A 26,794-nucleotide genomic window follows, 5' to 3' on the forward strand; every position below is an offset into this window, starting at 1 on the left:
AAAAGATGAGTAATAATACTTTGGTGCTGTAGAGTGTACTTATAAGTTTTAGTTTCATACATTAGCAATAAGTTTGGTACACCTGTTTGAGCTTGGGCGTAGTTTTGGTGATAAATAATTATAAAAAATAATACATAACTAATGTGTAAAATCACTTAGATATATGCACAATGCAGACCTACAAATATGGTTCACATATCGAGGTGTACTAGTGTTTCAAAAAATGTTATTTAATTACAGTACCTTTCATTTAATGTATCGATTATTGTAATTTATATATTGTACAATAAATAAATAAATTTTAAAACTAGGGAGTTCTTTTTCGGATACCTGGTATTATTAATTTCCTGCAGCATAGCAGCATAGTGTAAAAATAAACTATATAATATACAGTTTGTTCTTGATATCCATGTTTTTCAAACTAATTACGACATATGTTAACGTATAAAACCTTTTCAAACATTTCAATTTCTTTCCGTAGGCCAATGTTATCTCTGTGAAAGAGAACAGTTTCATGATGAAAGTCTTATTTCATCTATTCAGGTCTGTCCTTCATACCGGAGTAATCAGTGAGGAGATGCGACTCTGGAACTGTAGAGACAAACAAAATACAAACTTTAACTTTAAATGTGTAGGTGCTGACATTTATACTTGTACAAAACATAGATGCATTTGTACCTGTATTATTTGTAAATATTCACTTACAGTTTGCTTAGATTGGTTGTAAAATACATTTACTTTCAACTGTTGATTGTTGTTCATTAGTAAATCATTTGTATGATGAATAAACTATTTATTTTAAAAACTAACACTGTACAACAAAACAGGTATATGTATCTGATGTATTTATCATGGTGTTTACATACATTTACATTTGAAGTATGGATACAATTTTTTTTTCATTAAATGCCTATTAGTGGAAAAGTACAGTACTCTAAACTTAGGGATAATCAATGATAGAATAGATAATTTGATGACAAGTATATAACTGTAAGCAGGAAACACAAAGATTGTTAGAACTCACAATAAAAGTTACGGGTACTTACTGATTGTACTTTAATATAAGTAATAGTTAAAATTTTACGAATCCAAATTTGCTTATGAATCATATGCATTTCCTACACTTAAAAATATTGTAATGCATTTTAGATTCGCCTAAAATGATAAATAGGACGAGCAGAGATTGTGTTAATTATCATACATTTTAACTGTATATTTGAATCTTCAATTTTGTCATTTTCATTTAGACAAATGCAAAATAAAAGAAAAATATAACGTAACCCCTAAACTGAAAAATATAACGAACAATGTGTATAATAAAAAACCAATGATAAATTTAAGTGTTCTGGAAGTATATGTTCATGGCAATATATATAAATACTCATTTGTAATCTTTATACAAAATGTTTTTGTACACACCCAGACTGGGTTTGATTTTATGAATTCTAATTTCGCTTTAATGTTAATCCAGGTATATTAATAATACAAAAGTTACCAACAAACCTCAATTTGAGTTAAAAAAATTTCCGCAAAAGAAGTAGACTTTTTAACTTAAGGTATGTAATGTTAAATGCACTCCTTATAGATTTTTCTTATTTAAAACTTTATATATACATTTCAGTTGATGTCTTTTATTTTTTATTTTTTAAACACTAGAAACAAATGTATATAGTTAATATTTTTTGGTTCTAACAATTCATTATGAATTTGTTTGTATTAAAAAAAATCTTTGTCTTTTACAATTCATATCTTGTTATGTTAACAACTTTTTTTTCTGTCAACTGCATATTTACTATCTGCATGGTAATTATTAACTTCTACCCTCTAGTTTACTTTTATGCAATACTGCATACAGACTTGTCCATAGACAAAAAAAGTGAAATTGAACGAATATATTAATAAAGTTTTAACATAGGTAGGCCTATAGCTAAAATTTAACATTGCACATTTTCCCTTGAAAAATTTTTATTTATAAAAGCAGGATATTATATTTAGTGGTGTTAATAAACAATATTACTTCCACTAAAAATAAATCTTTACAAAGAAAACACTATAATCTAAAGAAAAATTTAAATCATTAAGATGTCCGGTTCAGGATGAAAAGAAGCCCGTCCATTGTCGCGAGATATATTTACTCTATTTAACCTCGGTTCACAAAAGCTATTGTTAAAAATAACTTAAAGTGGCGTCTTGACAAAATATATTTTTTAACTTTTTGTTGGATTTATTCAATGAAAACATAATATCTTTAATCTAGAGTATATTTAATATCATAGTACAGAATGTAATCAAACTATAGTTTATCGTATGATATAATTTTAATTGCTTTTGCTCCTGGACTTGACTTTTTTTGCTCGTATCTACGCCAGTGGAATTTTTGTAACGAAGTAATTTCAAACACTTTTAAGGGAAAGCGGTCCAAACCCATGAAAGTTTTGTGGATGTGCCGGGGATTGAACCCGTCCCTCCCGCACCGAAGTCCGAGATGCTATAACCACTAGGCTAGCAACACAACCGCCTACTTTATGTACCGCGCTACTTTATGTAGACTAAGAAAACGCACGTCAATAAATATTTAGGTGGCTTTACCCCCAGATACGAAAAATGCAATAATATAATGATAAGATTTTCACACTAATTTCTGTAAATCTTTTTTTTCTTAATTTTTGTCTATCTTTCTAACAGATAGATTTAAGTTACTTAATTAGCAAACAAAGTTCCATTCTAACTTACTTTAGAGCACTTGGACCCAAATACAAATCCCACGCTAACTCTTAGGACCAAAATGAATTGATAATGAGTAAGTAAGAGAATGAGCATTTTTGTGATGTACAAACACAAATTTTAATGTAGTAATAACCCCATTAAATGTATTATAAGCTTATCAACTAACTATCCCAAACTACAACAAACAATCTCAAAAACTACCACAGAGTTGAGAGTTAAAAATATTTGTTAGTTTTAAGAATGGCTATAAAGAAGTTGAAAACATTAGAGATTTGAATACTCTCACCACAAAGACCTGATTGGAATTTTACTTAAGGATTTTCTTGAAACTGTAATATCTAAATATATAAAAGGCAAAGCCCTCACTGACTCACTCACTCACTCACTCATCACTAATTCTCCCACTTCCCATTTACCTAGGAGGCTGAAATTTGGTACACTGATTCTTTAGGCATTAAATAGGAAAACTAAGTAGTTTTTATTCTGATCGGACTATCGGGCTCCGCCCCAGTGGCTCTGGAGTTTCCCATGTTAACCTTATGATTTTTCATATTTAAAAGGAATTAATGAATCTTAACAGCTGTTTCAATTAAACAAGTTGGTTCTGTTCTATGATGTTCAATAGCATTAAAGTTACAAGGATTACCAACAGGGTGCAGCACTATCATTTTTTTAATTTATGACAAAAGCTAATTTGCAACCAAAAGGTGAGTGAGCGTAGCGAACGAACTTCAACCTGGAGGCGATAGCGTAGCGAACGAGCTAACCTGAAGGCAAGTGAGCGCAGCGAACGAGCTCCAACCTAAAGGTGAGCGAGCGTAGCGAACGAACTTCAACCAGGACGTGATTGAGCCATGCGAATACTTATGAAGTTAAACGGGGCAAAGCCCGCGGGTACAGCTAGTATTTCTTATAAAATAATGTTACGTTGTGAGGCACTTATACTGTATTTACTGCCACTAGCTAGATAATCAGTTTTGGTTTTAATTTAAATGTAATTGCTAAGTATTAAATAGAGCTATTTGCCATTGTCATATAAATTTGTCTATAAATAAACTATTTACTTTAGTTTGTTTATTCTCAATGACAATAACGTAGGAAATGTTCATATTTACAGTTTTTATTTCCTTTACATTATATAGAACAATGTTTTATCATACCAAATTAATTATTTTTGTCAAGAACCACAAATTATCCTTGAAATAAAATGCAATTTTTTTACTTTTTGGAAGTCATAAATTGTAAATTGAATAATTCAATTTTGACGTCATAAAACTGAGATCACATAGTCCGATCATAGCTTTTCGCTAAGAATCGCTAGAATAAATGTAATTTTACATGTTTTTACTATTGGGCACACACAATATTTCAACATATAGAAACACTATGTCACAACATTCAAACATAATGCCTAAAGTTATAACAAACCATATATTATAAGACATAGATCTATTCAAGCAATTTAATAGTATAATTCAAAATAACCTTTACTCATCTAAATCGGACGATTCATCAGCTTAAAGCATCCTTATAGAAAATATTGCATATGATGGGTTACCGAACGTCATTTATTATGCCTTTTGACACGTGTGGATGATAATACAACGATCCACAGGGAAACAGAGCGTCAAAGTTTGTCGATGGACAAGCTTGTATATTCATCCATTTCCATTACAAACAAAATCAACAATGTTGCATCCATCGGGGTTTAAGCAGATCCATAACAATTTCACAGTGGATGCAAACATCTAGTTTAGCCATTAATCTTTACTACGATGATTACAGTATATCTTATTTGTTGTTTTTAAGGCTGTCTAAAAATAAATATGAAGTGTTCTGAAATAAGGCATTACTTGCTTGGTAGTGTATCCTTTAGGTATATATTGCATGAAATATTTGTATATGTACACATTTAATACGTGTTACGAGCTTAAGTAACTCTCCATAATGTGAAAGTATATTTTAACTATTATTGTACCTTACAGTAGGTTATTTATCTTAGGAAAGGTAATCAAATATAAATTCTGTTTTTTTTTTCTTTTAGAAGATTTGAAGATGTTGAAGAGTTTAAGATCCTTGCATTTGCCAATCCACATAGGTCTTAGGGCTTTCGTAGAAGGTATCTGGGGTAAGTTCTGAGGGGTAAGTCGGCACGGTAGCATTGTTTGTAAATAAAGTATTGAAACAAATATGATTTTTTTACAGAAATAGATAGAAATATTCTGTTTGTGGCATTGGTTTTTAACAATTTCTTAAATCAAAAATATTTTTAACCCAACTAACAGGGTGAGAGGGTGTAAGGGGTGACTTCTTTATTTATTAAATAGCAACCCCTATTGAGTGACTCCTCATTTCGAAGGATGTTTAAACACCGTATATAACACTATAGTGCTATATATCTAATGACGTTTGGGATAACTTTACTTATAACATTAAATGTAGTAGCAGGTACCATTATCCGGACCTACGACATCGCTACCGTGAATCCGAAGTGCATCGCACTACTTACTGAGCTAAAAGCTCAACAAAAAAATGTAATATGCAATTTTAACCGTAGAAGATTAAAAAAAATAACTTGTTTAAATCTTTAAAAGTTATAACCTACTGACCCCTCAATAAAAACGGACCAAAAATGCTAGTTAAAAATAACCAAGATCCAAAATGTTTTTATTTCAATACAACTAGTTGTTATGCTTAAATATTTGAATCATTTTACTGTACCGTGCTACAGCTTTATGACTAATGAACATAATGTATGTTGGGGTAACACGATTTTGATTAAAACATACTACACCAATTAAAACTAAGGATAAATAAAGTACAAAAAATGGATTTCTAGATCTAAATTGCTCAGGCTACACTTCCAAAGTACTTAAAGTACTTGAACTATGTTTACAAAGCATCAGTGCTCTTGTAACTCTCTTGTGTGCATTTAGAGGATTAAATCCCTACTACTGTAAAATAAAATATGTTTTTCGTTTTTCAACATAATTTAACCTATTATTTTGTAATGTTAACCGAATTAATCACTTAAAAACATTAAAAACAGCAAAACATTTAGACAACACTTTTTTTTAGCAAAATAATGTTATGCCACATGCTATGAAATATAACCCAGTAATATACATTTCATTGTAACCGGAAACTCATCAAATATCCGGTCCTCTGTCCTACATCACGCACGCGTTGAACATGTCCACTAAACATTTCCTGCATGAAACGTTACTTTAACTTTCCCCTTTAGTTAAGTATTATTATTACCATTTTACATTACCTATACCATTCCGAAAGCTCAGTGAAAAAATACTCATTTGATAGGTATAGTTACCCTGTACCCTATGTTAAATAAAAATTCAAAAATATCGATAATTCTTAGTTTATCAAATGTATACGTGAAAAGGGAATATTTTTGGTCTAACCTTATCCGCCGATTATATTAGTCTCTTGAACATTACTCTGAGCTTGAATAACGACTTAAAATAAATCTGAATCGTTGTTGAACCATTTAGAATACAGTATAAATAGTAATCAATCTTTAAAATTTAAATTGACTTTTTGGTTGTTAGTAGTGATATAATGTTTGAGCTCTTAGACGCCCAGGCAATAATGTAATCGAATTTCGAGTTGTTTGGTAAAAATAGACACTTACTTGTTAAAGAGGTATAGAAACTCCCAGATGTTGGAGGTTTTACCCGTAAATGTTTTTATCATTTGTACATTAGTAAACGATAAGGAATGTTAATAAGTCAAGGACACATTAAAATCAAAGACTGTTTTGGTGTTACAATTTTGACGCACGCAGCGACCGTATTTCACTCCGCATAATCACGCTTCCTAGTTAGCGTGAATAATACCGGAAATCTCATTGTTTCAAGGAACACGAACATTCTATTCCTCTTTCTAAAACGCCAGACTGTTATTTTCACCTAAGAGCTGTGCAGTTCTTAGATGTAACGCAAGGGGCCTTTTATAAAATCCAATATAAAGATTCACTACGTTTATTTTTGTATGATCATACACTCACTATAACTAAGTTAATGGATAATATTATTCTTAATATTTTTAAGGACATTCATGTCCTATATTTCCTAGGCAAACAAACAAAAGGATAGGGCTCTAAAATTAATTTTTTTACACACGTTTGCATTACCGTTATCTTTATATGTTGACTAAAAGCTAGACCTTGTTAAAATTTAAATTTGAAATGTTTCCAAAATCAAATTTACTAAATTTCTTTTATATTTTTTATAAACATCAAATAAAACATATTTTATAATAAACATATTTTACTATTTTTTAAATATATGTTTAAGACAAATTAAAATCTGTAAGTAATTAACATGATTTATATAGAATCCATTTAAAATATGATCGATCAATCAATGTACATTTTAATAATACTAGCTAAAGCTAAGTTATGTACAAAATGCTTAATTTAATGAAACTAAAATTAACTAATTAATTGCTATATCGAGTGTTTGAAAAATTTCCCCGGTCGATTGTAAATTTTATGATAAAAACATAATATAAATTTAATCCTGAAGATATTAAGTCAAATAAAAGTTGGAACACGTTCTAGATGGCTCTCAGGTGCAGGCTGTTTTATGATAGGATTTGGTTTTATGTAATCCGCAGATCTTATTGTAGAGTTTTTGTTCTTATCCAAACACTGCTCATCTGGAAACGTTGTTTATTCTGAATTTCCCAGTCAGGAAGGATAAAAGGATATATGCGTGAAAACATTTTAGGTTTAGAATGACGAATTACGTTCAATTATTAAGTGGATATAAATGTTCTCCTCTATGTATAGTATACATATTATACATAGAGTATACGTGTTTAAAATCGGTGCGAAATTCTTGGTAGGTGATATTTACTATATTTAAGGTACAGTTTCTTTGGCCGACTTTGACTACAACTTTATAATTACAAAATTATTTTATTTGCTTTTCAAATTTTAGCTTAAGCTTTACAGCTTTACTTATAATACAATTGTTTATAATAAAATTCCAAACACAGTAAAAATTCTTATCTAACTCTTATTTAATGTTGATAAATAAATTGAAATACTGAAAATATTCAATTAAGTAAATTAGTTTAAGTACGCTATGGCTTTAAAAGAGTCCATTTGGACGACAGTCAATGATTTATTTACGATAAGTACTTTCATTAGCTAAGTGGTTTCCATTAAAAGCTACGATAAGCCAAAGTCGGATTTATCTTCAACTGTGCTTAATCTTTGACTCATTAAGTTTTATTATCTTTACTTTCAAACTAAACCGTTAAAAGTTCAACTTAATTTACTTTTGTGGTAATGTACACAAGTTTTAGGTTGTTTGCAGTTAATTGTATAGCCAACATTTTAGTTACAATTTATACATAAATCATATAGGCCAGATTATTTTGCAAAACGAATACGTAGTGTGTCAATACAATTTATTGAAGTGTGTCACAAGTCTATAAGTCAAAAACAATAAAATTTTATTTCATTCCAAAATCTTTGGTTAAGTACGAAAATAGGTAGATTAAATTATATTAATTAAATTAATATAATGATAAAATTGTGACTACGTGTTTTAATCACAGATCTTTGTGGCCCTAGGTATTAGAATCGTTTCGGTTTTCAGCTTCAACCTTGTTATTAGTTAAAGATGTCTGCCTCGCGTTTTACCCATACTATATCTTAATGTCTTTGCTGGTTTGCCTTTATACTTAGACAAGCCGTCAGTGTACGACACATAGCTAATTCAACATACTAAAATTTATTACTAAACTTATCGCTTTGACCCTTTTTTCTCGATATTTCCTTTTCAAATTCCGAATTATGTACGTTTACATCTAATATTGAAATAATTGGCTTGAAAAATTGAAGTAAAACATTGGGCAAGTTGAAATTAACAATAAGAACATCATGACACACTGTAGTGTTTTATATTTTGACACAGAAAATCTTTGTTCTACACAATGGTTATTACTTAATGTTTTCAAAAATGTTTGAAATTTAACGTATTCATACATATCCATTGTATGTAGTGAGTAGCCATTCACGATTTACTATGCCTTTTGATACTTGAACGGTAACACATCCGACCACAGGGAATCAGAGTGTCAACGTTCACCGATCGACACCGGACAAGGCTTATTACCTGCGTTCAACCATTTTCATTTGAGTGTAAATCCACAATGTTATATGTGTATTAATAACTGGATTGTATTTATAAATTATTGTGGATGTTAATGCGACTGAAAACAGTGAAACACAGTGAAACTGGCGTAGTCGGCCTAGTAGAAGTAAAAAAAGGATTGAAGCATTTTTACAGATTTTTTTAATAAAATACGAATTGCGTTTAATTTATGTTGAGGAAATAATAGTTTTGGGATTTTATAGCTGTTGCATGCTTATAAAAGCATCTTAAAATCTTTTCCCTACTAATTTACTTACTATTTTGACTTATATACGGTTTAACGATTGGTAAATTCAACCTAATCTGTTTAAATTTAAAATTTAATGTGTGATTTAAGCTTTATAGAGTCGCTACAGTAGAAATAAAATAATTTGATAGAATTTTAAATAGGTTTACAGGTTAATAGCTTTTGATAGCTATGATAGAACTCAACAGTTTTTTTTAATAATCTTTCAAGCGTACTGGCTGAATAAATTAGTTTGCCATACCCAACCCCCACATTCTACATGATAAATGAATTATTTATATTTAATGTTAATATTTCAAATCAAATTTACAAAATAACCATTATATTTTCTATAAATCAACCACATCAAGTAAAATGTATAAAGTAAATGGAATATACATGATTTTCACATACGTAGTCCACAATTTAATTAATTTCAGTCATTAAAAATTACACTACCTACTTCAATTGAAATTTTTGTTTATAAAAGTTATAAAAAAACATGTCGTGGTATGCATTATTTTAGCAGTGACATGTTTGGTTTATTGTAGGCGGAAAGCCATTACATATCCGTTTCCCTGTTCTGTATCACACGAGCATTGAACATATCAACTTAACATTTCCTGATGCTACTGTTACTTTACCTGATTGTTTACTAGGGAATATTTAAACAATTATTTTTGTTTCCTTCATTATTAAGGAACATTATTTAAAACTTTGATTGGCCCAATCTACGATAGTTCAATTGACGCTAATGATGTTGTGTGAGTGTAAACGATATAAATCAAATTAACAAAAAAATAAACTGATCATAAAACGTATTTTTCACAATACAGAATGTAACGTTATTATTAAGTAATATTTTCTTTGCAGGATCTTTAAATACGTAGTCCTATAAATACGATCCTTAAAAACTATTTAATTTGTATTTGTATTTCAATAAACCAAATATTTATCTATCTCGAATTCCGATTTTAAATATTTAATTTGAAATAAGATTCTAATAAGTTTACGTAAATAATTTTTTTACCAACGAGCTTGATTTTAGGTATGTGAATAAAAGAGTATTTTTCATATTTGGCAAATTTTTTTGGTAGATATATTCACATAGTATTTATAGAAGAATCATATTGTAGTGGGTGAAATATACTGAAAAGTGTTTATAACTTTGCAATATTGCTGTTTTATTTAGTGTTAAGGAATTCAGTTATGAAATAGTAGTTACGCAACGATTGCGTTAAGTGAGTCTTTACGACACGAGTAGAAAATTTAAGGCACGAGCCTTGGCGAGTGCCTTAAAAACTTCTACGAGTGTCGTAAAGACTATTAACGCGAGTTGCGTACACTACTTTACCTACGACCGTTTTTTTATTACTATCAATCTGGATTTAATTACTAACAATCACTACTGATAACTTTTTAGAGAGGTTATGTTTTCGTGTATTGTCATTGCCACTGAAAGTGATGCAACGACTTGTTGTATAATCAGCTGATTTCCTGTAATTACGTGTTTGTTAGACTTCGTTAAATATTACATTGCTAGCAGCACTCTTACCATAAACAATATTGTATCAGGTACAATTCGGCAAATATTTCATTTATTTTTGGACTTCCACCAACTTAATTAAGAATGCGCGAGTATCAACATGAACATGTCGGATCAACAATTAAATTGGTCAACTGATCAGCTGATCAGCTGATTAGTTGACGTTCGAAGCATTACAATTTTAATTCTTTTCTCTCAATACTTGAACCTCATTGGTCTGTTACCTGTGTGGATATGAGAAAACTATGCGGATATGAAAGTAAACAGCTGTAAAGTGAAACTTTTCAATTCTAAGAACTGGACTGAAATGGCTACTTTAAAAAACGGTCGTAGGTAAATTTTAGTTTCATGGTTTCTATAGAATATTTTGTATGGCATATTTGTATGGCTATACGCTTTTGTAGAGTATTTTATTTTCTTCGGCATTAGTAAACCCCCTTCACCTCAGATAGTTCAAAGAGCATTTTCTTATAATTATAACAACAAGATTTTGCCGCATGATACAATTTTGAGTTAGGGTTTTCAAAATAAAATTTCCCACTGGAGATTATGATTTAATAGCAACGAGTTTGTGTTCTACAGACCTGTTCACCAGAGACCACTTCTCTTTAAAATTTCGTATTGACAGAATGCCTTTTAAATCTACTGCAGTATTGTAGTTATGACGCCATATTAAACATTCCCTTCTCTGCACATTCTGACTAAAACAATTAACTTTAGGTTGGTGGGATTTTATTAGTTATTTGTTCTGACAAGTGATTAGTTTAATTCTTCCCAAAACCGCAAGTATGGTAGATAATTAGTTTAACAAAGATTTGAATTTGTATAATGATTAATTCATATCTAGGTTGATATACAATGGGTGTGCAATTGATGTAAAAATTTGATTTCATGTACCAAGACCATTCCTAAGTGATTGTGCAAATGATTAGAATCAACATGAACTGCGTTGTTATCTAATTTAATCAAATAAGTTTTCACATTATTTCCTCTGATGTATTGTTCGGTATTGTAGTTACAATTTTTAATAGAATCGTATTAAATTAGTTAAACTTTTTCGCCAACCATATCAAACATTAAACTATAACCAACTATGATAACGAATTTTTATTTACCTTGATATTAATTATAATGGCAGAATAATTTGAATAATTTGTTTTATCGTCAGATATATTTAGTAATAGTACATAGAAGAGCAACCGAGGCAATTATAAATGTTCATTTAAACCTAAACCACAAATGACAGGTCAATGTTCTTGTAAACTTGCTCTAATCTCTAACTTTATTCAATTGTGCTTTTTAATAGTTTTAGAATGTTCGGAACTGAACGCAGCTGTCCTCAATTGGCCTTTTAATTACAGGTCCTTGTTAATGAAACATCTGAGCTCAGTCTGCAACAAAGCTACACGGTGAATTCCACTATATTCTTCACTCAACCTTCAGTCATTCTTGGGTTAAAATACGCACCTAGATTAGTAATAATAGTAAAAATAATGAGGTAAGGTTAATAAATTATACTTTCATACAGATTACAACTAATAATTAGGTCATAAGCTAGGTTTAATAGCTGAAGTTTATAGATTGTACTTCCTGTGGCATTTTAAGTACTGAAACTATGCTGTAATATAATCTACATCCTCATAAAGTTTGATTTTATGAGTGTTTATCCAAGAAGTATAATACAAATGATAATTTCCTACATAATTTACCTTTTTTTATTCTACCATTAGATCTAATCATATAAAATTTGTTTTGAATGAATAAACTAGACAAATGTTTTACAATCTTAAATAAATAATCCTTAATTAAATAATGTCATCTTATATGCAAATTTTTGGTCTTGACCGTGCAATAGATAATTTATGAATAAAACATAAAACCCCTTTTACAAAAGTGTAATGGAAATATTTAATTTTTAAATGCGGTTCTCGTATTTTAATTTCTAATGTTCCTTGTACATTGAAAAACTTAACATATTATCTTATGGCCTCCGATCCTAGTTTTAACACTTTTACATGATTTAAAATGTTTTTATCCTAAACTTAGAACGTAATATGATGAAAATTAATAGGTATACGTATGACTTTCTTAGTGGAAGTTCTCCAATTATATTCAGAGTAATACATTTAAATATGTTTGTTTACCAACCTTTTGCTCATAATAACAAACGTATAATAATTACGAAATGTTTTATAAACGTTCACAATATAAATGACGTTGTATGTTAGTATACTTATCAATCGACTGTTTTGTCTGTTTACCATTCTACCTAAGGTGTAAAATCTAGTTGTTTGGAAAGAAAATAAATAATAATGGTTATTTAAACTTAATATTTGTTTTCGGGACCAACAATTGCTTGGCGCACGAACAAAACATATTTTACAAGGGGTAGGTAAGCGAGTTTCTTGTTAGCGTGATTAACAAAGGAAGTCTCATTGTTTTAAAGTGGCACGAACTCTACATATCTCCGTCACAATTGTCAACGGTGAAGTTTGCGATATTAACGGAGGGATTTGATTTAAAATACCGATACTAGTGATTATTAAAAACTGTTTTGATGCGAGAAGCTTTAACAAATATACAATATATACAATATGTAAAGTATATACAATATATACAATACATACAATATATACAATATATACAATATACAGTATACAATATATACTTATACACTTGTTAAGTTCAGGTGTGTTATTGAATCAAGGATCACGTAGATCTTTCAAAAATTGTATACACGTAGATACACCATTACATGTTTTACCAAGCCACAAAATAGTTTATATCTTTAAATTGTTGAAATGCTTATTTTAACTTTCTTCAATTATTAGAAACAAAGATTACTGTTTAGTTACAGTTTGCGTATCGTTCAATAATTTCAAACTAATGTATTAATCCAGAACAAACAACTAACTTGTGTGTACAGTAATTAATTGAATTGTTATAAACAAGCAACAGTAGATTTCCTAAACCAGTAAACATCTTCTAGTGTAATATTTCAGATAACAGTTGAAGACATTTTTGGGTACTAAAAATCAGATTCCAAATGCAATTAGATTTCAGACTAGCTTACCTAGCTTATAAGGTATTCCGATTAATGTGAGGAAAGCATGAAGTGGTTTTAACATATTTAAGCTTGTAAATAATATTAAAAAGAAATCTGATGCATAATTAATCATTGAAACATTTTGAGCTAGAGGTTTCTTGGGTGTGAAATAGAACGCAGACTCCGCTCTATTCTTGTCTTAAGTAATTTAAAGGTACTGTTTTCCTGGAATCGGAGCGAACTACGACTGGAAAAGTGGAAAATTGCTTCTTTCCCCACGTCCCATGTTCCATTAACGTTCTAATTAAAAAAGTACAAACTGTTTTATAAATTTTTGAAATGAAAAAAAAATTAAATCAGAGCATCCCTCAGAGGTCATCGAAGTCAAACGCAGACTTTACTTTAAATACAACACCCTGTAGGCTACAGCATATTTAATTTTGTCGTATCATGTATTACATAAAAAAATATGGGAGTAATTTTGACCGTGTTAAATCTGACACTAATATTTATGTAAGTAGCATGTCCAGTATTTAGAGATGTTCTGGCTTCATGTATGAGAAAGGCTGTTTGACTGAAGTGTTTAAGTAGAAACACTTGCTGCACATGTAGGTCGTTGTTAATGGAAGCTGTTGAATATGCAACATTCTGGACGAGAGTGTATCACATGGTAGAATAATATAATCATATTACAGTATTATCCTAAAATACACATGTGCTGTTCGCAGTCTTCAGATATACAAACTTTGTGTGGATGGACACATCGCACTAAATATTTATCAAACTTGACTTATCAAACGCTGTGTATTAACTGTATTTAAAATTTGCAGTTTGATGATATCATCTTGTAAAATCATCTCTTTAATTATGGTTTCAATTTTTTATTTGAGTGCAGAAACATTGTGGCTTGTGCCGTTTATGATGAGGTTGATAGTTTTTTTTTATTTTTATTTTTTTTTTTTTTTCTGTAAACAGTTTCTTTACAAAATCCTGTAATAATGGCTTTGAGTTCCGTACCAATAGTTATACTCTAGTGATAATATTAACAAATAATACGTTATTTTTATATATTCACTTTTTGTTAAGTAGTTTTAAACAAATAGTACACAAAAAATGGATGCCTGGGGCGTGATTCTACTTTTTTTCATTTATAATAACCCCACTACTACCAAGCCTAAGCTAGAGTTTTGTAAACGTTATTATAGTTCTCTATATCTCTCATGTAACCACAAATAACACAATTGATTATAACTTAGGCAAATGAAAATATGAATGGTGAGATACCAATAAATCTGGTGTTTGTTTCTGCGTGTTAATTAGTATACACTTGGCGTATTTAAATTCGATTCAGAAAATCTAATAACGGTTTAAAATAAACCTGAAAAACGTGACTAGTACATTAATATATGCAAAAGTTAGATTATGTGTATAGGTAATGCTTTCTATTTTGCACACTTTACAAATTCTGAACTAGTCAATTATTAAAAAAATGATATCGTCCAAAAGATAGTCTCAAATATTGTTGTCATTAGTTTGGAAAGACAGTTTTATATTTAGTTCCTTTAACATCGACAGTCATATGTCTGAAACTGGAATCTGACGAGTAACCTAAATACGTCACAGTCACTTATACGTTCCCACCCTTTTTATACCACTCTATATGTAAATTTGATATAAACTTAGTAGCAGAGATTTTAAATATGTACGAGTTTATAATGTCAACACTATTTCCAGTAATAAAACTAATAGATATATTTTGAACTATGGAGTATATAGATACAGTATTTCTATGTTGTCCTAATATTGTCTACTAGGATGGACCTTAATTTGATCAAGATTAGTGTTTACTGATCTTGTTAAATATGTTGCATTTTAATACTGATACTGCTATATACTGTAGTTTGCATAATGCATAATAATGTCGATTGTAAAACTGAATAAACGTCAATACAATATCAATATATTTTATAAATACTTATAAAACATTTGAACAAACGTATTATAAAAAAATCACTATATTTCAAAATAAAATGACATTTTACTAGAAGTGGTGTGAAAGGAAGAGATTTACACCGCTATAGCCAAAGACTTAACATCAAAGATTATGATGGACGAGACATTAGATATACAATAACTTGCTTCAAACACGTTAGATGTTTTATTTAAGATGTTTCTTTTTCTTATGAAATTCTTTACCATATTTGAATAACGAATGATTTAATTAATTGAATTCAATGAATGAACAAGTAGTCACCATAGTGTGTTACTTATAATCTTATATAACTAATTATGATCTTCATAAATTTATCACTAATCAAAGATTTAAATAGTTAGGTACGGTAGTTGAGTGTTTGAAATACTCGGCGAGTGATCATAAGGTAGCCAGATTACATTGAAAACATGCATTTTATTTTCATGTATCATTTAGTTTATCATTGCATAGTTAAATGAACATCTAAACACGATACGAACACGGACACGAAACATTTGTGGTAACTGACAAGTTATGACACCAGATGACGCTAACCCGGCAGAGTTTGAGTCCAGACTAAATGAAGTATTTTCCTTACAATCAGGTACGCATGTGCGAGTAAACGAGTTTTTAAATATCACCACATCTTCCCATCTACAACAGTCTATCCCTCGTAAACTACTTCTCCGAGCACTCTCCCAGTTTATTGAGCAATACGAATAAACTAGAAGTACGATAGCTCAAAGCTTGCGATTCAGCTAAATAAAGGAATCTCCCATTAAACATATTGATTATTCTATAAATATTTATTGTGAAATCCTTTTGTAGGTAGGTAATGGGTAGGTTACTTGTACCAAAATAATGCCTTGGCTTAGATTCTTGGCGAAACCCAAGCCTTATAAAAATTGCTATCTTACAGAACTTATTTCAAAAGTAAAATCAGTATTCTTTTGTTAATACTACATATAAATTATTTTAATCGTATTTGTTAGGAGCAAATTTGATATTGATTTTTCTTGTAAATTGCATAGCTCAAAAGCAATACGCCTTCTATTGGAATTAAAAACCGAATTAGCATACGAGTAAGAACTAATAACTAATTGGTTGACTTGTATTTTCCAACCACACACAAAAGTTATAGAATAAATTTTGTTTCTACACCATAATATATCTTGACACAATTAAAAAACAGTTTAGCAAAGAATTCATATTCAAAGTAAATAATATGATCAAATGTCATCATTATTATTTTAATTTTTTTTTAAAGACTAAGACAAGAAAGAAATCCAAACTTTGCAAGTTTAGGTCGTTATTTTCGAACAGTTACAAGTTCCAGAGACAAGACACTATGGCTATGACGTCACTTTGAAAGCTGCACTAATTGTGCTATTTACCTCGCCAAGACGAAGCTGCTTTAAATATTTATTTTATTGGCCTTACAATGTAAAAGTCTCAAAGATTTAAGCTATAAGAAATCTATAGCATAATCAAATTTAAATTAATCAGACTATCTATTAGACCTTTCTCTTATATTTCCTTGTCTTATATCCAACGTTAAAATCCTAAACATGTTAGGTTCTAGCCTGGAACCACATTACGAGGTTTTGGCCCGTTCCCTTACAAAATGAGAATAAAGTAAATGTGAAAATATTCACAAAAATAAACAAATATCGATATCAGAAGTAAAACATGATAAAGGGATGGTTAAAATAAGGGATGGGAACAAAAAAATTAACTTAAAGATTAGTTTGATTGGATAGTTAAGATATTGGGTGCTTTTGAAACTTATAAATTAAGAAGCACTGAAATGCAATGATTTCTTGTTGCTACCAATCTGTTGTTAGTGTTGAACCTTAGAAAGAATCTTTAAGCTACCTTTCAAAGAGCAATGTGTGTATGGTTTGATGTTTCTGCTTTAGAGATCGCTTTCCTGAAATTAAACATCGCTAGGCCTATTTGACATACATTAAAAATTGGAAGTACAAAAATAATAAACAATTACTAATATTTATTTTCACTCTCTAATTAAATCATTTTACGTTACATTATATTTATATTCCTTATCTTTATGTTTTTTCCTGAATAATTTGTGCTACGTAGGTCTTAATTGCTTCACTAGGTTTGAAAGTCACAACCACCATAATATTTAACTTAGGTATGTACAGACTATTGATTTAATAAACTTAATTATGTAAAAACCTACTAGAAGGAATTTCATTATATTCAGTCATATTTTTATTCAAAATTGAACGTCTTCGCAGTTTTATAATTGGTTAGGTCTTATGTTGGCAAAAAAACACAAAATTCTGAAACTCTATACTTTAAAACAGTGAACTATTGCTCCTTAAAGATATCCATTGTCATCCCAATCATTGGATAGCAAAAATGTCTCTGAACTTCATATTGTTTTATCTCTAAATATCCCCCCGATTGTCATTTAAGAGTATATTGTAATATAAAAAAATAATTGAAGACACATTGGTATGGCTTATTTTACAAAATGGTTACATTGTAATTAGTTGCAATATAATTATTTGAAATGGTTTGGAATTGTAACGAATTTTGCTGGTTAATGGTTACAACATTGCACTCCTATTTTAGTCGAACTACTTTTATTGGCAAACACAGTTAAATATGGTTTAGTATTCAATTTGAACCAATCAGTGAACAGATTGCAGAACGTAATCACCGTGTAATCTACCGGACAAAACTACGTTACTATGCGTTAATTAAATTAACGAGCTAATTGTAAGATTATATTAATGTTACATTCAGTTCAATTAAATTCTAACAAAAGTACCAATACATGTTAAGATAAATTCATTAAACTTAATGAATGTAATACATTTGTAAGGAAATAGTTGTTATGTATTAGAATTGAGGCACCAGCCAAAATTGTATTCTCATTTATTTGTTTGAAGTCAAACAAGAAGAAACTATGCAAAAATTAATAGGCGTAATTCTTTATATACATTATATTTATAGTAGGCCTAAGTAAGTACTAAACTATGTTAGTAAGTACTTACGCGACTTTATACAAATTCTAATTAGCTGAAAAAGGATTCTTGACCTTATTTTGTAGACTTCTATTTATTACTGATTATAGGTTCTGCAATGTTTCATTATAATTTGTATATAATATATGCTAATCTTGTACAACTATAACTTTTTGGATTTAAAGTAACGATAACTTTTACAGGATCATTGCGTTGTAGTTATTGTAAACTGCTACTGTTACTGTTACTAGCATTTTTATGAATTTTCTATTTGCACTGTAAGTGGAAGGAATGCAAATGAAACAGAGTTTTCGTGCCGAGACTTAACCGGGGTAAATTACAGATTAATTTTAGATAAGAGTGTAAACTGGGAAAACGGTAAATTTCAGTCATATACTATGTGATAAATCTACTTGCTGGTTTTACTCTTTAGAATTTAGAATTTTTTTTTTATTGCCATAATAATACATAAATGTACAGGGCAAAAGTCACTAAAACTAAACAAATAAAATCAGACCCATTAAAATAAGATACAAACTTCAAAAGGTACAAACTATTTACAATTTAAAAACGAAGAAACACTGTAAAATTCCTTATCAACTAGATATTCCCTCAGACCACGCTTAAATTTTTTAAAATCATGTTCGCCCTTGATTGAGTTAGGAAGAGAATTAAAAAGACGGATACACATGGAGAATGATTGGTTTTTATGGAAAGTGGTACGAGATAGTGGAATATGTAGGTTAAAGTTCCTCCTGAGATTGTAGCTGTGGTGAGATGACCCTCTAATATGAAACATTGCCGAATTTTTTCTTAAGAAGGTCAAAGATTCAAAAATGAAAATTGATGGGAAGGTCAGCATATTATTTGTACGAAAGACAGATCTACAAGACTCTCTATATTTTAGGTTGAAGATTAATCTGATGGCTCTTTTTTGCAGTTTGAATATTTTCTTAGTCTGAAGTTTGTCGTTACCCCAAACGGGCACACAATATGTAAGAAAGGGATAAACAAGACCGTAATAAGCTGTCAGAAGGATGCGTCTTTCTTGATAACAGGAGAGCCTACGAAGAAGGAAAGCACTAGTACTAAGTCTATTGTGAATTTTGTCGATGTGACTGGAAAATTTCAGATTGCTGTCAATGACTACTCCTAAATATGTTACACTAGAAGAAGAAACAATGTTGATGTTGTCGACAGGTAAATTTAAAGATTCAGATGGGTTAGACGAATTCTGCCGTATACGAAATTCTAAAAGTGATGTTTTCTGAGGATTAACATGTAGAGAGTTCTCGTATAGCCATTGGAAAACAAAACTACTCTCAATAAATGTTTGGATTTCTAGCTGTGCATGATTTTGACTGGAGACAACGAGGGAAGTATCATCAGCAAACAGATGTAACTTTGAATTTGACACAACAGGAGGCAGATCATTGATGAACATTAAGAAAAGGACGGGCCCAAGAACGGACCCCTGAGGCACACCTGTACTTACAGTACGCTCATCAGATATCCTACTACACAAACAGCCTGAGGAATCAATGTAAGGGACTTCTACAACTTGCCTCCGTCCTTTAACATAAGAAGACATCCAATCCATAGCTACTCCACGGATACCCAATCTTTCCAGCTTATTTAGAAGTAGGTTGTGGTCAACGACATCAAAAGCTTTGGTAAGGTCAAGGAACAAACCGGAGACATGATTCTTTGCGTCGAGAGAGTTGGAAACCTCTGTAACCAGGCTGAACACAGCATTTAGGGTGGAGTAACCTGAACGGAACCCGAACTGATTTTTGTTGATAATCTTATTTTTATCTAAGAATTGATTTAATCTAGCTAAGAAGATCTTCTCTGTTACTTTAGAAAATGTCGATAATATAGAGATTGGCCTGAAGTTATTGCAATCGTGCCGGCTTCCTTTTTTCTTATATATTGGCTTGACTATTGAAAGCTTTAGTACTGCAGGAAATGTTCCACTCTGGAATGAACAATTAATTAGATAGACTAAGGGAGCGGCAAGTTCTTCAGCACATTTCTTTAAAGTTTTTGATGATATTTCATCCCTTCCAGAGGAGTTTCCAGGTTTTAGGGATCGAATGATATCTATTACTTCATTTGCATTAGTTGGGGTAAGAAATAGTGATGGTTGGATCATATTACTATCTTTACTTCTATGTACATCTTGCGTTTGCATTTTTTTAGGTAGTTTTCTTCCAATGTTAGTAAAGAACTCATTCATTGTATTTGCAACTAAATCCGGAGTATCCAGCAATTTTCCTTCTGAATCAAACACTGATAATTTACTAAACGGTCTCTTCAATTTATCTGGTTTAAGGTCATTTATTATGCTCCAAACCTCTTTTTGTATATTGCTACTGTTATTTATCTTCTTAAATATTGCCTCTGCTTTCTTCGAACTTATTTGACTCTTAAAAACCTTTTTAGTGTTTATGTATGATTGTTTAATTGGGTGTGTAATATTGAGATCTTTAGACAGGGTGTAAAGGAAAATCATTTTTTCTCTTAACTCATTCAAATCTGAATCTAGACATATTTTGGTTTTGGACTTTCTTTCCTTTTGTTTACATTTCTTTAGTGGTAGTGCAACATCTAAATAGAATTGTATTGTGGATAGGAAATGGTTGAATTTTCCGTCTACGGATTCGATTTCGAATAAGTCTAGCCATTTCTCTTTCCTTAATAAATACTTGAATGTAGATATGTTTTGATCATTAAAATTCCTTGTCATTTTATACTTAATTATAGTATTGCTCTCTGAATGTCCTTTTATTTCACTTAGTTGGGCATGGTGGTCTGAGATACTAGTTATAAGAACAGAAGAATAGAATAAATGCTCAGGGATGTATGTAAATATATTGTCAATAATAGTTCTGGAACCTTGAAACTCTCTCGTAAAGGTCTTAATTGTGTCTCGAAGACCAAATGATAACATCAGGTCTATGAGTAGTTTTGCAGAGGGGCCGTCTCTATCAGTCAAGTCAATATTAAAATCACCTGCAACCACGAAAGATAAGTTTTTAGCTTTCAATGCGTCAAAACATGCTTGAATAGTACTCAAGAATTTCTGTATGTTACTTTGTATATTGCTCGGAGATCTGTACACGCATACAAAGATTGTATTCAGAGACCCATTTGTTACTTTAATTGCAGCAAGCTCGCATACACTTTCAATACAAAAGTCAGACACATCTACCACAGTATAATTTATGTGATCAGGTGTAAATATGCATACTCCTCCTTTTTCTACTTGGGTGCGGCAATAGCTAGCTGCTAGTGTGTAGCCTGGCATTCGAAAAGCCTCCAACTCAGATCGACGGAGGAAATGTTCTGACAAACACAAAACATCTGGTGAATACAGATCTAAGATAATTTCTATCTGGCTGGATTTGGACAATAAGCCTCGGACATTCTTATGGAAAATACTAAAAGACTTTTTAAGATTGATAGAAGATATTACGTGATGGCCTGAATCAGTTGAGGAGTTCCTAAAAAAGGAATTGAGCTAGAAGAAACAATAGGATCACTACATTGGGAGTGACAGGAATTAGAAACTTCTAGTGGTGTTGGGGATTGAACTACTCTACCAGAAGGACAGGCCTCAAGACCGGTGATATGGACAGGGATGTGGTTTATGACACTTGTTTGTGTCGGGCTGGTTATTAGATTTATCAGATCCAATATATATTTAGATATTAGTCTTTTACCCAAAAGGTTGAGGTGGAGGCCAAATTTAGTGTAAAACTTTTGTTTGAAAACATGGTGGAGTGACAAAAAGTAAGCATGGTTATGAGATGAGATACAATTATACATAAGGCGATTCATTTCCAAAATGTTACCATTCAATGATTTCTTATCAAACCTATATGGAATACCTAATACAATAAGATTAGTATGTTTTGTTTCATTTACTAATTCATTGAAGGAGCTTATAAGTGTAGATTTACAATCTCCCTGATCAACATCATTTGTACCGGCGTATACAATCAAATAATCACGTTTGCTCATCAGTTTAATTTTACTACCTAAGTTTGAGACTACTTGGGATAGTTTAGCATTCGGATTAACAAACCCCGAAACATTGTACTTATTTGAGCATTTATCAAGTAAAAGGGAACTTAGATGTCGACCATGGCTGTCAGATAGGATTAACATTTTGGCTTTGTCTTTTAGGTTACTGCTTGTGGACGTTACCTTAGTGGTTACTGGATTAGGTCTGGGAGCTTGGTTTGGTTTCCTAGTTGTGTTCGGTTTGGTTGCTGGGTTTGGTCTGGGAGCTGGGTTTGGTTTGGTAGTTGGGTTTGGTTTGGGAGCTGGGTCTGGTCTGGGAGCTGGGTTTGGTTTGGTAGTTGGGTTTGGTTTGGTAGTTGGGTTTGGTTTGGTAGCTGGGTCTGGTCTGGGAGCTGGGTTTGGTTTGGTAGTTGGGTTTGGTTTGGGAGCTGTGTTTGGTCTGGGAGCTGGGTTTGGTTTGGTAGCTGGGTCTGGTTTGGTAGCAGGATTAGTTGCAGGTTTTTTGGTCCTTACTGTTTTCTGTACCTTGGGTTTGGAATTTGAGGGTAACAGTGAAGGGTCACTAGAACTAATGGGTACATGGTCGGTTACACTTAATGCTGCAAACTTATTGCTACAAGGTATGGAGCAGTTATTGCTATTAGTTTTATTAGGTGAAGGTCCTGAGTTTACAATGGTCCATTGGTTTTTTGGGCATTTTTTCAGTTTCATGGACAGGTTCTTATTTGGAGGAGGATACCTAGGAGATTTACTTATACTATTTATTGGAGTGGACAATTCTGGTGTAGTGGAAGGGTCAGGGTCTGAGGCAGTAGATGGTTTGGGTGAGGTCAAAGACATATACCAATCATAGAATGAAGGTAGGCCTACATGTTTACTTATACTACAAAAATAATTAACTATGTATTTAGCATTCACAAGAACATTAAGACCGCATTCATACGAGTTAGTTTGTTGGTGACAAGGCATGGCAATCAAACATTCAATATGCATATGTTTGGCTACGGTTTTGGCTGATTGTTCGTTAGTGTCTCCGGCAGAGTCGAAGTGGAAGGCCTTGCTGGAGGTCCGGTCACAAAGTAGTAGACTCCAGTGAGATCCTCCCCCGGCAGCCTGGGCATCTTTGGCGTTGTTTACGCAGCAGATGACGTATCTGCAGCTGTCGGAGCGAAGGAATGGAAAAGCGTCAGCAGCTGTTGATGGTGTATGGAATTTTAGTAGGTGGGTTTCGGAAGGTCCCAAAAAGTTGACATCAGTTCTGTCCCTCACCATGGCTGCTATTTCATTAAAGTAGGCAGACAGCACACAGTCGTCCATCCATTTATCTTTCCTCCAGGTTGACTCTGTCTGGGTTGGAACTAGAGTATTTGCCATGTTACTTAGTTTGAGTTGGAGATTTGTTAATTTTAATTTCAAACTTTTGTTTTCTGAGGAAACAGTTGCACTGTTGACCTTATCACTTTTCGATTCTTCACTAAGTAGATTTGTAGCAATTTCAGCTTCCTTCAGTTTATTGTTGATTTCCTTGACTAATTGTTCCAAAGAATTTATCTTGTTTTTTAGTCCGTTTATGCTATCTTCAGCTTCATCCTGAATTTTAAGTGAATTATTTACCTCTTTATTTCTTAGGTCCTTCAACATGTCAAGCTTAGCAGTCAGGGTACAAATTTCTTGAGTAGTGTTATTTAAAGCGGCTTTTTCATTCATTGATTCCGAACACATGGCGTCAATCTTATTAAAAATTGCATGTGTGGCAGATAATAAGCTGGAGAGGTCATGGTCAGGGAAATTTGCAGATAATGAATTCAATTCTGATGATAATTGTATAACTAAGTCTTCCATTTCGTCAGAGATCATGGATGAGTTCATGAATGTATCTTCTGGGCCAGTCATAATTAATGCAATAAAATAAATCAGTCAATGGTTATAAAAAGGTGAAAAATAAATACAATGTCTTATTTACACGTCGGTAGTAGTCTTCATAACTTAATTATTGATAGCCAGGAACTTGAAAACGGCAGCAACTAAACAGAGATGTAATGCGGGAACCTTTTCTCAAGTTGCAGGCGCGGGTGAAAATAAACTGAGGGGAAAGCAACGCCTGCGAGTCTTCAATACTAGCAGAGTCTCACGTCGCGTCGACCACGTGTTGGCGGGTGGACAGGGAATATTTTTCTCCCCGCAAGGAGTTGGATAGCCTGTTTCCGGCGGCGGCAAGAGTGACGTAGCCTCCCTCCTTCTTGACGTGATCTTGTGTAAATTCTTGTTAGACCAGTGGCAAAGTGGTTAGATGACAACAGGTTATTTGTAGTTATTCCACCGACACAGATAAGACTTACTTTGTGGAGTTGATAAGAATGAAGCACATAAATTCTCAATAAACGGAAGAATACTAGGTATTAATAAAAATCACAATATATAGTTCGAATTTAAGTTAAATAGACGAGCGATATAAACCACCTGTTGATCATGGCATTCAGTGCTGCCAACCTCAATAACCTCTAATTTTGAAAAATAACTTATTATTAAAAGTGGCCATTTAAAGATAATTTAAATTTAAATACCTTACCAATACGAATTACAACTTAAATTAGCCGTAATGCCATTCCTTGTATTTGATTAAAATTATTCTGTATCGTTGGCAAAATGAGTATATTTAACATTAAAATATTGAGTTAGGCGATTGTTATTATATTTAAAAAGCCTGCAATCCTGATCAGTAAATTAAATTTATGCAAATTCAGAGTACAATTTTTCATCAAGAGTGTACTGTTTATAATCTCAAGTCATAGATTTTTATTAACTTGTGTGCAATGCATTGACACATAACATGTTTTCGTGTGTTGCGATTAACCAGGTTTATTAACCCAGGACTTAAAAAATAGACCACTTTTGACTAACATTTCGTCAGATAAAATACTAAGGGTAACACATGTCTAAATTACAATTCAAGAATACACAAATAAATCGAATTGTTTTAGATAAAAATAAACAACACACGCAGGTCGAAAAATAATGCATTACTAAAGTGTAATTTAGTTTGTGGTGGAAAAATATTTGAGTTGGTATTGAACTAAACGTAATGCCGTAATCAATAACATACAAGGAAAGATTTCATTTCTTAATATAAAATATGAACTACCAGGATGAACTACATAAAAATAATTACTAAAACATAAACAATGGAAATGAATCAAACCTAAAAATCACAGTGAAAACAAAATTAGTATTGTGGAATTATCCAAGTCCTTGAAACTCCAAATTCAAATCCCTCTGATCATAAATATTCTTTTAGCTATGTAATAATGGCAAATATTTTAGGACTAGCCTGAAGTAAAATTATTTCTGACAAGAGAAATCACCTAAAGATGAGATATATTAGCAAATTTAAAAACATACTACTGGTACACTGTCCTGTACTTTTAATGGCAGATAGCTAAAAGCCACCTGAAATGAATCTTATTAATTTACTCCACGGAAATTCAATTTACAATAAGAACATAAACAGTTATATAATCAATAAATAGTTGCAATATGAAACACTACAATACACGATGACTTCAAGAATACTATCCTGTTAACAAAGCATATTCATCGGAAACTGCTATAATCGATCGAGTACCGTCCAGTTATGGTAAACTATTCACGACACCTTTCCTCGCCTCAACCAAGCTATTGTTCCACAACGATTATCAGTATTATTGATCACGTTTCAGCCTTAATATAAATTCTTTTTTTAATTCTTATTTTTTAATTCTTCAATTCCTTTTAACATCTTTTAAATTATGCTTCATTTTTGCGTCATCGTAGTCCAAAGAAGAAAAAAAGAGATCGATAGGTTTTAAATATGATTCCATGTCCGAATAGTTCATTGAACGTTGACGACGTTTTACGTATGCAAAAAGTACTTATTTTTTCACTTTTAAAACCTAACCTAAAAAAAATGTTCATTTTAAAGTTCTGAATTGAGTTCATACTATTCCATTAACTACACAACAACAGTCAAAAAGCGAAATCAATAAATATTACAAAAGCATAAATATTACATGGTACATTATTTTATATAG

At 31.4% G+C, this 26,794-nt stretch overlaps 1 protein-coding gene across 1 annotated transcript in view; it reads right to left on the minus strand.

Annotated features, from left to right (window-relative positions):
• Nucleotides 1-26,794, minus strand: part of LOC128993370 (neuroligin-1-like) — a 108,106-nt gene that overhangs the window by 72,489 nt on the left and 8,823 nt on the right. The gene's annotated exons all lie outside the window — the stretch shown is intronic.

This window comes from Macrosteles quadrilineatus, unplaced genomic scaffold (assembly GCF_028750875.1).
Source record: "Macrosteles quadrilineatus isolate MER2022 unplaced genomic scaffold, UCM_ALF_1.0 Scaffold_4__1_contigs__length_99947679, whole genome shotgun sequence".
Lineage (NCBI taxonomy): Eukaryota > Metazoa > Arthropoda > Insecta > Hemiptera > Cicadellidae > Macrosteles > Macrosteles quadrilineatus.